General features: G+C 38.6%; 1 pseudogene; it reads right to left on the bottom strand.

The window, feature by feature from the left end:
- Positions 1–10361: 10361 nt before the first annotated feature.
- On the bottom strand, positions 10362–11326 carry LOC108284804 (annotated as a pseudogene).
- Between the last annotated feature and the right edge of the window lie 876 nt (positions 11327–12202).

Raw genomic sequence — 12202 nt, 5'->3', positions numbered from 1 at the left:
CAGGACCCGTGATGCGTCCAGAGGAGAGTCAGCTTTCAGGCAGTCGGCCTCCCTTGCTGTCCTAGCTCAGCCACCCGTTCACATCTTTGTGCTGATACTTACCACATTACATTGGCACGTGCTCTTATTACTGATAGATGATGCGTTCCCAGGGTAGCCACTGGTTCTTACGTGCCTCTGAATCCTCAGTGCCTAGAACAAATCAGATATTTCCCTTTTTAGCTAGTTCAAAACAAAAGAGAATTGCTATAAACATAGTACATCTAAATCATATAAAATTTTGACAAATTTTCTCACTAGATCCGCATGGTATGATGAGAAAGTATACCATTTATAGCATGCATACCTTCCCCTCTCAACCCCACACATAGTATTAAACCCTGAATAAAATCCCTCAAACACTCCCCAGAGCTTTCTGAAGTAAGACAAATGACCTTTCTGCAAATTCTGTAGAATCAGAGCAGCGCCTGTTCCCTGGCCCCACAGGACGTCTGCATTTGGGAGACTTCGCTGGCCTCTGCTGCTCTTTGGCTTCCAAGGGGACACTGCCAACTACTCACATCCTGGCTGGAGTCACTCGCCATGGAGCCCTCTCTGCTTCTGCATGTACCATTTCCTCTGTCCCTCTCCCTGCTTCATCGTGGCTCCCTCCCCTTCATTCGTCCTAATTCTGATTAAGCTTCCCTTCTTCCTGGTGGCTTCCCTTCCTCTCCTGCCATTGCACTTTCACATTGTCCTGTAAATCTTGATTTAGTCCTCCTTTCCCACTCAGTACAATTATCTTTGAAAGCAGAGGCTGTGTTTTATTTGACTCTGTGTCACCAGCACTTATTTTAGTTTTTAGCAGCAATATTTGTAGAATTAATGAATTATTTATGAGTGAATAAAGGCAAGTAAGAAGTAAATTTGACTTAGAAATCTCTTGCTTCTGTGTCGAGGTGGATAATAATAAGATTAAGATAGATAAGTGGGCGTAGAAATGCTTTGAGAAGGAAAAACTGAACTCATTTCAGACTATGTTGAACATGAGTCACTGGAGGTGGGCAAGGTGGCAGGCGGGATAGGGAGGCACATTTAAGCAGATAATAAATAACATGAGTAACATTGAACAAATATTTGTTTAGAGCCTGCCAATTGCCAGGCACAACATTATGCAGTAAAATGGCAGTCACCTTGCCCAGAAGATTATGCCCTTAAGGCCTCCCTGAGGCAAGCAGTGGGTCAATGGCTAAAAGACAGGTGTGCTGCGAGCCAGGCTGCTTTAGAATGATCTCCAGAGCAAGCCAGGCCCCCGCACTTCCCTGGGAACACAGGAAAGCCAGTTCACAGATGAGGATAAACCCTGGCTTAGTTTTTCCCCAACCTAAATTGCTTCTCTTCTTCCATACCTCCTAAACATGGACTATTCTTCAAGGATCAACTTTTAGAGACGGGGCCAATGACGGTAGCTTTCAGTGTTGGACTTGATTGAGTGATAACTGAATTCTCAATACATGGGTAGTATTTTAACTAGAATCTGTGCCCAGCTGAACTCTTTGCTCCTAATGTCTGGTTGTATCCATCCCATGGAGGGAAGTGCATCTGTCTTTTCTTTCCCTGTGGGGACCCACATCTCCTTAGATTTCTGGGCAGTTGATTGCCTTGTGACCTTAGATCTCTGTTAGGTTAAAATAGAAATTAAAAAAAAAATTTTTAGCAGTGGACATGAGCTTCCTTCAGCTCTTCTATATAATCCTGAGCTCAACTGAAACTGCTTTGGGGTTTAAAAAAATTTGCATATTTTTATTCATCAAATTCATTTGCATGTTTTATTCATCACTGTAAAAAGTTGCCTATCATTCAGGAGTTTATATGCTAAAGACATACACACATACACCATAAAATACATATACAATAAAACTCACAAACATGTTTGTTCAGAATAAGCTGAGCATTTACACAAATTTGATTTAATTTTAAAATACAAGAAGGGTTTTGAGATGTCGATAAACAGAGCCAAACTCTGTAAGATATTTGAGGAGATTTATTCTGAGCCAAGTATGAGTGACTATAGCCCATGACACAGCCCTCAGGAAGTCCCAAGAAACACATGCCCAAGGTGGTTGGAGTACAGCTTGGTTTTACGTATTTTAGGAAGGCATGAGACATCAATCAAATACATTTAAGAAATACACTGGCTTGGTTCAGAAAGATGGAACAACTCAAAGTTTGGGGGTTGGGGTGGGGGGGTGGGAGGGCAAGGGGCTTCCAGGCTATAGGTAAATTTAACCATTTATTTTCTGGTTGAGAATTGGTTGTTTGTCTAAAGACCTGGGATCCATAGAAAGGAAACGTTCAGGTTGAGATAAAAGATTGTAGATGCCAAGGTTCTTTTGAAGTCTTAAAATAGCTACCCTTAGAGACAATAGATGACAGATGTTTCGTATTCAGATCTTTAAGAGGTGCTAGATTTTAGTTAATCCCTTCAGAACTGGGAGGGCCTGGAAGAAAAAGATCTAACTATGTTAATAGAGATTCTTTACAGGTGCAGATTTTCCTCCACAAAGGATGGCTTTGCAAGGCCATTTTAAGATATGACAGAGAAGCATGTTTTGGAGTAAAGCATTTTGATTTTCTTCTTTTTTAGGGGGGAGTGGTGGAGTCTTGCTCTGTCACCCAGGCTGGAGTGCAGCGGCGTGATCTTGGCTCACTGCAGACTCCCTCTTTCAGGTTCAAGGGGATTCACCATGTTGCCCAGTCTGGTCTTGAACTCTTGAGCTCCAGCAATTTGCCTGCCTCAGCCTCCAAAGTGCTAGGATTACAGGCATGAGCCACCATGCCTGGCCCAATGTTTTGATTTTCTTGCTTGTGTCATAATGTTATGCCAGAGTAATATTAGAAAGTAAGTCACAATATATGGGATTAAATAAAACCCATCTGATGAGAATTTATGGTTTGTGGGGCATGACTCCTCAAACCATTTAGAGATAGGAATTTGGGCAAAATAAAAAAAATTAGAGATTAGTCTTCAGAGGTATTTGTGTATATCTCTATATTGTTATTTAAAGAAAGTAATTTAGGATTATGATAGCACTTCATTATGTGTAGCATGATTCATATTTTCACATTTCTTATCTTTATTTTATTTTACAAAATTATTGTTTGCTTTTCATTACCTAAAGAAATAACAAAGGTTTGCTATTTGTTTATTGAGGCACATTGTGGGAATTCACTCAGGGAGGTGGCAAAAATATTAAGGGAAAAATAGTAGAGAAAGCTACAGAATATAGTCTCAAACCCTTTTGGAAGTCCTAAGGGTTTTTTCTATAGTTCTTGGCTGAAGGCTCCCTTGTCCTCTTAGTTAAATAAATTAGAGTAGAAAGAAAGGAATGTGGGAGTTTACCTAACTAACTTGTTTACTCATGTAGTCTTAAAATTAACCTTAGAGCCTGATGGCCCTCTTGGGGGGAGGTCAACTAGGGTGACTACCCTCTCCCTAGTGTTTGCTTAGGGCATCAGAATCTGGCCTTTAATCTTTCTCTACAAGTGTGTTGACTGAAAGCCTCTGTTATCAAATCTATACTGAATTAATGGGGAGAAGGTGAACTAGTCAGTGTAGTGTAGCAGTGATTTCTCTCTGTGAGTGGCTCACCACTCCTCGGTCCACTCAATCACTGGAAATTTGTGTCTGAGTGCATTTATTCTATTCATCTGTCTTGCAACTGGGGTCTGTGGGATGGATCCTGGCAGGTGGTGACCCTGACAGCACAGGAAGTGAATTATGAAACTGATCGCATTCTCTTATAATTAACTTCCAATCCTTTGATACCAATCTTCCATTTACTACAATACTGAATTTCCTACTCAATTTTATATATCTAATTTTTTTCTTTCCTTACATATGACATTCCTGCTCTCTTGGAAGAGCCTTATTTTCAACTATCATAGAATACATTTAATAATTATTTCCAAAGACAATATTTGCAATGTTCTCTTATACACTCATTCACATGAAAAAGAAGGAATAACTCTTCTAGATATCTTTATTTGCCCACTCTTTCATTAGTTTATGTGCTAATTAGATGAAAAGGAAATACATTATTTTCAATATGTAATATTCTTTCACATTTATGTTTTCAGTAAAACAGTAAATAATAATTTTGAGTTTTGAAAGTTGTATACTATCCCAACAATAAAACCTCCAATGTAGCTCCAATACAGTAAAAAAATTGCTAGTAATGAGAGATGAAACTTAGGTGTTTTTCCTTCATTATAAACTTGGACAAATAATTAACTCTATAGAGACCAATTGCATCACCTATAAAATGCATGTAATATTATCTACATCAAAGGATTGATGTGAGAATAAAATGAAATACATGTAAAGGGGTCAAGCATCAGATATGAATCAACAATATCAACGTTGGTTTCTTCCTAATCATGCTATGAGCCCATTACTGCCTCTAGAAATAATCTTAATGACATGTCAATAATACAAATATTAATATTATGTAGACACAACTGATTATTAAAAATCAGAGATTTTATCACCATTACTCTAGATATTTAGTAGTAATGCTTTGGCTTTATATTTATGATCTTAATCATAAAAATAGTTATGAATGAACATAGAATAAAGGATATAGTCCCAGTAAAAATGCTTAAAAATATAACAAACTGATAGATCAATGTTCTCTCTCTCTGTCCTTCTTTCCCTCCCTCCCTTCTCTCTCTTTCTGTCTCTGCTGTATTGGGTTCATTGAGTAGATGTTAGTAGATGCGTGTACTACTAGAGAGATCACTGTGTCTAATTCTTTTTTTTTTTTTAAGCAAAGACTTAGATGGTTTATTTTAACTCTGCATTTATTTAGCACATTTACAAAAATAAGTTCACATGGAAACATTAGGAATAAAATTCACAAGTTTACAGGAAGAGAAGGAAGATTTAAAAAAAAATCTCTCTTCATTTAAAGGTCTTGGTAATTAGATTGTTTTTCTCATTTTATCTAGTTCCATTGCTGAATAGTTTTAATTAAGGTTTTATGAAATACAGATGATTTTTGGTAACTATAGTATGACTCTTGAATAAATTATCTTTTTAAACTAGTATATGTATTAATAACAGTTCATTTTGTTTTGCTCTTATAATTTGTATTATGATTTTAATATGATTTTGATGAGAAAAAAATTTTAAAAAGGACACTTATAACCTAATCACCCTTACACAAGCTTCATTAACATGTTTTTAATTACAGGAGCAAATATGCTCCTTTCACTGATTTGGTCTTATGTGGACATTTTACCTATTTTAAAAAATATATGTTCTTAACCATCTGAGCTTCTTAACTATTATTTCAAAAGTCATCATAACATCCCACATAGGATTAATTTCTTTCTGTGTTTCATATTACTGAACAATCATTTTGTTTCTGGTTTTAATTAAGTTGAAAATGTTGAAAAATCATCTTTCTGCATGTATTTATTTTTCATATTTACTAATGCTGTTTTTGAATTAATTACATGATATGAGATTACTAATCAAATAGCATGAACATGATGATGTCTCTTAATGCCTGTGGTCTTAGCATTTAAAATTATTATGATGATTTTATAACATTATTTAGCAAAGTTTAAGACAAGAATCACCACAGATCTGCAAACATTAGGCATTTACATTTTTATAAATGCTTTGCCAATATGTCAAAAGTTTGCTTCAATTCAATTAAAATTTACATTTCCCTATTTAAGTTGTTTGAGAATTTTCCCATAAGTAGCTTTATGTATTTTTTATGTAAACTGTACCACCTCAAACTTTATGAATTAATCTTTTGAAACTATATTAGCATTTCTTATCCATTAAAAACATCTCCCTATGTACTTAAACTTCATTTATATTTGTGACATTCATATTTTATTCCTAGTGTTTTTTTTTTCCCCTAGGGTTATAAATACCTGTTTCATGTGTGAACATTTAAAAAATGATATATCAAGTCTGTCTCTTTTCTCCCATAGAGGTCTCTTCTGTAGTACCTACATTTTTTAAAATTAATTTTTATTTTATAGCTACATACCAGGTGTATATATTTATGAAGTACATGAGATATTTTCATGCAGATATACAATAAGTGACAATCATGTCAGGGTAAATGGGATTTCCATCACCTCAAACATTTCATTCTTTCTTTGTGTTAAAAACAATCTAATGTTTTTAGTTATTTTAAAATCTACACTAATTATTGACTGTAGTCTTCTGTTGTGCTATGAAACACCGAATCTTATTCATTCCAACTAATTTTATTTTTGTGTCCATTACCTGTTCCCACATCCCCCATCTCACCACCTGGTAACAATCCTTCTGCCCTCTGTCTTCATAAGTTCAATTTTTAGCTCTACAAATGAGTGAGAACATGTGATGTTTGTCTTTCTCTGTTTGGCTTATTTCCCTTAACATAACGCACTCTAGTTTCATCCATGTTGCAAATGACAGAATCTTATTCTTTTGTATGGCTGAATAGTACTCCATTGTGTATATGTACCACATTTTCTTTATCCATTCATCTGTTGATGAACACTTAGGCTGATTTCCAAATCTTGGCTGTCATGAATAATGCTGCAGTAAACATGGTAGTGCAGATATCTCTTCAATATACTGATTTACTTTTTGGAAATATACCTACCAGTGGTTTACACCGTGGTATAACATAAGATCATATGGTAGTTCTATTTTTAGTATTTGAAGCACTTCCATACTGTTCTCCATAGTGATCTTACTAATTTACATTCCCATCAATACTATACGAAAGTTCCCTTTTCTCCACATCCTTGCCAGCATTTGATACTGCCTATCTTTTGGATAAAAGCCATTTTAACGGGAGTGAAATGATAGCTCATTGTAGCTTTGATTTGTATTTCTCTGATGATCAATGATATTGAGCAGCTTTTCATGTATCTGTTTACCATTTGCCATTGCCTTCTTTTGAGAAAAGTCTATTCAGATCTTTTGCTCATTTTACAATTGGATTATTAGATTTTTTCCTATAGAGCTGTTTGAGCTCCTTATGTATTCTGATTATTAATTGTTTATCAGATGGATAATTTGCAAATACTTTCTCCCATTCTGTGGGTTGTAACTTCACTTTGTGGATTCTTTCCTTAGTTGTGCAGAAGCTTTTTAACTTAATAGGATCCCATTTGTCAGTTTTTGCTTTAGTTGCTTATGCTTGTGAGGTATTACTCAAAAACTTTTTGCCCAGTCCAATGTCCTGAAGAATTTCTCCAATGTCTTCACAGTTCGAGATCTTAGCTTTAATTATACGCTCCATTTGGATTTTATTTTTGTATATGGTGAGAGTCAGGGTCTAGTTTCGTTCTTCCGCATATGGATATTCAGCTTTCCCAACACTGTTGATTGAAGTGACTCTCCTTTCCCTAACATATGTTTTTGGCACCATTGTCAAAAATGAGTTTACTGTAAATGTATGGTATGTTTTGGGGTTATCTTTGCTGTTCCATTGGTCTATCTGTGTTTCTTGTAGGCAACAGGTCATTAGGTTTTGTTTTATTTTTTTTATCCATTTGGGCACTTTATGTGTTTTTATAGGAGAGTTTAGTCCATTTAGTCAATGTTATTATTGGTAAGTAAGTATTTACTCCCACCTTTCTGCTATTTGTTTACTGATTGTTTTGTGGTCTTCTTTTCCTTCATTATTTCTTTCTTTCCTGCCTTCCTTTTTGTGAAGGCAATTTTCTCTGGTACTGAGACAGCCAGGTGAGACGGGCTCCCTAGAAAAAAAACCCAATGGGCCTGTGCCTTGGGTTTGAGCCACAGAGGTTTCCGCCCTTTGCAGCAGGGAGGATCCTGGCCACTCCTCTTCATGTGTGGTACTCAGGATTCAAATGGCAGGTGGGAAGCATTTTAGCAGGGACTCTGGCCTAGCAAGCTGGTGGCAAGCCTGAATTTTTGTGGTCATGGGGCAAAGAACCCTGTCTTTAGCTGAACTAAGGAAAAGTCCTGCAACAGTACTGTTTTAATTTTTTTGCATTTTATTTTTTGTATATCTATTGTATGTTTTTGATTTGGAGTTACTATGAGGATTGCAAGTAACATCTTATAACCCATATTTTAAACTGACGACAACACTGATTGCCAGAAGAGATGCAAACTATCAAACGATCAAAGAGAAAACTAATACAAACTCTACACTTTAACTTCATCTCCCCTGCTTTTTACCTTTTTGTGATTCTATTTATGTCTTATGTTGTCTATATCTTAAAAAGTTTTCGTAATTATTTTTAATGGATTTATCTCTTAGTCTCTCTACTTAAGATATGCATAGTTTGCACACCACAATTACAGTGTTTTAATATTCAGTGTTTGTCTGTGTACTTAGTATTTACCAGTGAGTTTTATACCTTCACATGATTTCCCATTGTTCCTTTATGCCCTTTTCTTTTAGATTGAATAATTCCTTTTAGTCCTGACCTTTTGGAGTTTGATTATAAATATCTTGAAGTAGCTTTATTTGAGGTAAATTTTCTTGGTGTTCTACAAATATAAATTCCTTGTACTTGAATATTGATATCTTTCTCTAGATTTGGAAAGTTCTCCATTATTATCCATTTGAATAAACTTTCTACCACTGTCTCTCTCTTTACATCCTTTAATGTCAATAATTCTTAGATTTGTCCTTTTGAGGCTGTTTTCTAGATCTTTAGGTATGCTTCATTTTTTAAAATTCTTTTTTCTTTTGTGTCCTCTGGCTGTGTATTTTCAAGCAGCCTATCTTCACACTCACTAATTCTTTCTTCTCCTTGATAATTATGCTGCTGAGAGACTCTGATGCGCATTCTTCATCATGTGAATTAAATTTTTCAGCTCCAAAATTTCTTCTTGGTCTTTAAGAATTATTTCAATCTATTTGTTTAATTTATCCGATGATAGGATTCTGAATTCCTTCTCTGTGTTATTTTGTATTTCCCTGAGCTTCCTCAAAAGAGCTATTTGAATTCTCTGTCTGAAGTGTCACATACCTTTGTCACTTCTGGTTGGGTATGAGTGCCTTATTTAGTTTGTTTGGTGAGGTTATGGTTTCCTCTATGGTCTGGATGCTTGCAAATGCTCGTTGTTGTTTGGGCATTGAAGAGTTGGCTATTTATTGTAGTCTTTGCATTCTGGGCTTGTTTGTACCTATACTATTTAGAAAGGCTTTCCAAGTATTCACAGTAAACTGAGGGTCATGATCTAATTCTTTGGTCACTGCGGCCATATCTGCTTCAAACCCAGTAACACTGTGACTCTTGCAGACTTGTGAAGGTACTGCCGTGGTATTTTGGGTAAGACCTTAGAGAATTACCAGGATTTGTAGGCAGAGACTCTTATTACCTCCCTTTATTTTTCCCCAAAACAGAGTTTATCTCTCTCTGTGTTGAGCTACCTGGACCTGGGGGATGAGTAACATAAGCATCTCTGTGGTCACCACCACTGGGACTGTGCTGGGTCAAACCAGAAGTCAACACAGTGCTGGCTCCCACCCAAAGCCCAAAACTTGCAGCAACTTACTGCCTGGGCACCGCTGACGTTCAATCAAGGCACAAGTGTTCTTGAGTCAGCTGGTAGTGAGTCCAGTAGGCTTGTGTCATTTCCTTCAGAGCGATGAGCTCCTACTACAGCCCAGGGTAGGTTCAGAAATGCCACCTGGGAGCCAGGACTTGGAGTTACAGGAATCTACCTGGTACTCTATTCTGGTGCAGCTGAGCTGGCACGGAGCCACAAAATAAAGTCCTTTCCAGTATTTCCTCTATTTTCCTCAAGCAGAAAGAGTCTCTCCCCATGGCCACTGCCACCCCAGGCACATGGTGAATACTGCCTTTTTACCACCAATGTTCACTCAAGGCTCAAGCACTCATCAGTTGGCTTGTGGTAAATGCTACTAGGCCTGAATCTCTTCCTTCAGGGCAGGGCCTCCCCTCCTGCCCAGGGTGGGTCCAGAAATGCACTCAAGGAACCAAAGACGGGAATTAAAGTCCCTAGGAGCCTAGTTGGTCCTCTCCACTGCTGTGCCGGAGCATGGACCTAAGCCGTAAAGCAAAGTCCCTTTCACTCTTCCCTATCCTTCCACTGTGGAAGCCAAAGCTATCTTTTTCAGCAGCTGGGTCCGACACCAGGCTTGGCCATTCAGATGCTCAAATCTACAACTCTGAACCTCAGAGTGACACACACAAAAAGGGACAGCTGAAAAATCATTCACTGGGAGAGTCTGGTAATGGTGATGACATCCTAAACCAGGCTGCTTTTCAGCTATGACATTGGCTGCATTCCCTGACGCCAGCCTCCCAGAGCTCATTTCAGAGCTGAGTTTTCCAGGCTTCTCATGGACTCTGAGTCACCTGAGGTCCTTCCAGTAAAGTTCTACACTGCTTATTTTAGCCAGTTTCTTCTTTTGCTTGCAGATACAATGCCTAATTTGCTGGGGACAGGTGGGGGTCTTTCCTAAAATCCTATTGTGGTGAAGTGATCCTGAGAGGGCAGGCCTGCTGTTTCTAAAATGGCTTCCGAACAAATCGTGCATTAAGCTGCTGGTATTGTCATACTTAAGGTAATAGCATCTGTTATGTGGCTGGGGCATGGCAGGTGGCTCTGGCTTCCCACCCTTCTGTTCTGAGATGGGGGTGGTGGGCAGTATCTCATCTTTGGGATCTACGATGCTCACATGGTCAGTAGGGGCTTCTTAGCGCCAGTCTTACCAGCTGGATCCCAGGGAAGCATAATCTTCACCTTGATGCACAGCACACCCCGTCTGAGGAACACATGGTGCACGCAGTGTCAACATAGTAGCTAACAGGGTCTCCACTGTGGATCATCAGGCCATCCACAAACTTCACGGAGTTAGCCCTCTGTCCTTGGAGCTTCCTGGATACCACGACCTCGCAGCCTTTGGCCCCAGCTCCTTGATGAACCGCAGCACACCAAGGCAGACCCTGCACACACTGCAAGCCCTCCTAGGAGTCTGTAACACAGAGACTCCGCCTGAGCAATGGTGCACAGAGCTCAAGTGACCACCTTTTCAGCATAAAGCTCTACACTGCCCTCGGGAAAGCCAGACCTCTTCTGAACTACAGCATTCAGTTCTCGAATCTGCCGACGCTTCTCACCAAGAACGTTCTGTGTTCTGGTGGCTAAGATAATGACTTCTGTCCTGGTTGGTGTAACTTGCACCTCAACTCCAGAGTAGTCGTCTTCAGCCAGTAAGAAACTCATAGAGTTCAGCTTTGAAGATGCCATCAGCGACAGACTTCCTCTTCTTAGAAATTTGCATGGCCCTCTTGCTGCCACATTCTGCTAAAAGGAAAGGCAGTTTTATTTTTTTTAATTTAAAAATGGGGAGAGAGATCCAAGATGGCTGATCACTAGCAGCTCGGGATTGTAGCTCCCACTGAAAGCACAGAGAACGAGAGGACACCACACTTTCAGATCAATTTTTGTTGCTCATGTACCAGGAGATTCCCAGCAGAGGAGCCCCACAGGTCACCAGTGCGACTCTTGTGGCCGGCGAGGCGGTTTTGCCGCTGCCTTGGTGCAGCGGTTCTTGGTGCAGAGTTGGAAAAGCACCACCAATCTTAATGCCGCTGTTTTGGCCGGTGCAGTGGGTTGCTCAGATTTTAGCGCTGGGAATCATCAAGCTGGACGTCCATTCAGAAACCCAACTATAAAGACGGTAATTATAAAGACCACAGATGGATAAATCTATAACGAAGGGAAGAAACCAACCTAAAAAGGCTGAGAATACCCAAAATCAGATTGCCTCTCCCTCTACAGGGGATCACAGTTCCTCATCAGCAACAGAACAAGGCCTGAGGGAGAACGACTGTGTTCTGTTAACAGAAGCAGGCTTCAAAAGGTGGATGATAAGAAACTTCTGTGAATTAAAAAAACTTGTTCTAACCCAATGCAAAGAAACTAAGAACTTTGAAAAAAGGTTTGACGAAATGTTAACAAGAATACACAATTTAGAGAGGAATATAAGTGAATTAATGGAGCTGAAAAACACAACACGAGAACTTCGCGAACTATTCACAAGTTTTAACAGCCGAATTGATCAAGCAGAAGAAAAGATATCAGAGGTCAAAGACCAACTTAATGAAATAAAACAAGAAGACAAGATTAGAGAAAAAAGGATAAAAAGGAACGAGCAAAGTCTCCAAGAAATATGGGACTATGTGAAAA

The sequence above is a fragment of the Cebus imitator genome, unplaced genomic scaffold (genome assembly GCF_001604975.1).
Source record: "Cebus imitator isolate Cc_AM_T3 unplaced genomic scaffold, Cebus_imitator-1.0 Scaffold14, whole genome shotgun sequence".
Lineage (NCBI taxonomy): Eukaryota > Metazoa > Chordata > Mammalia > Primates > Cebidae > Cebus > Cebus imitator.
This window is presented reverse-complemented; position numbering and strand designations above follow the sequence as displayed.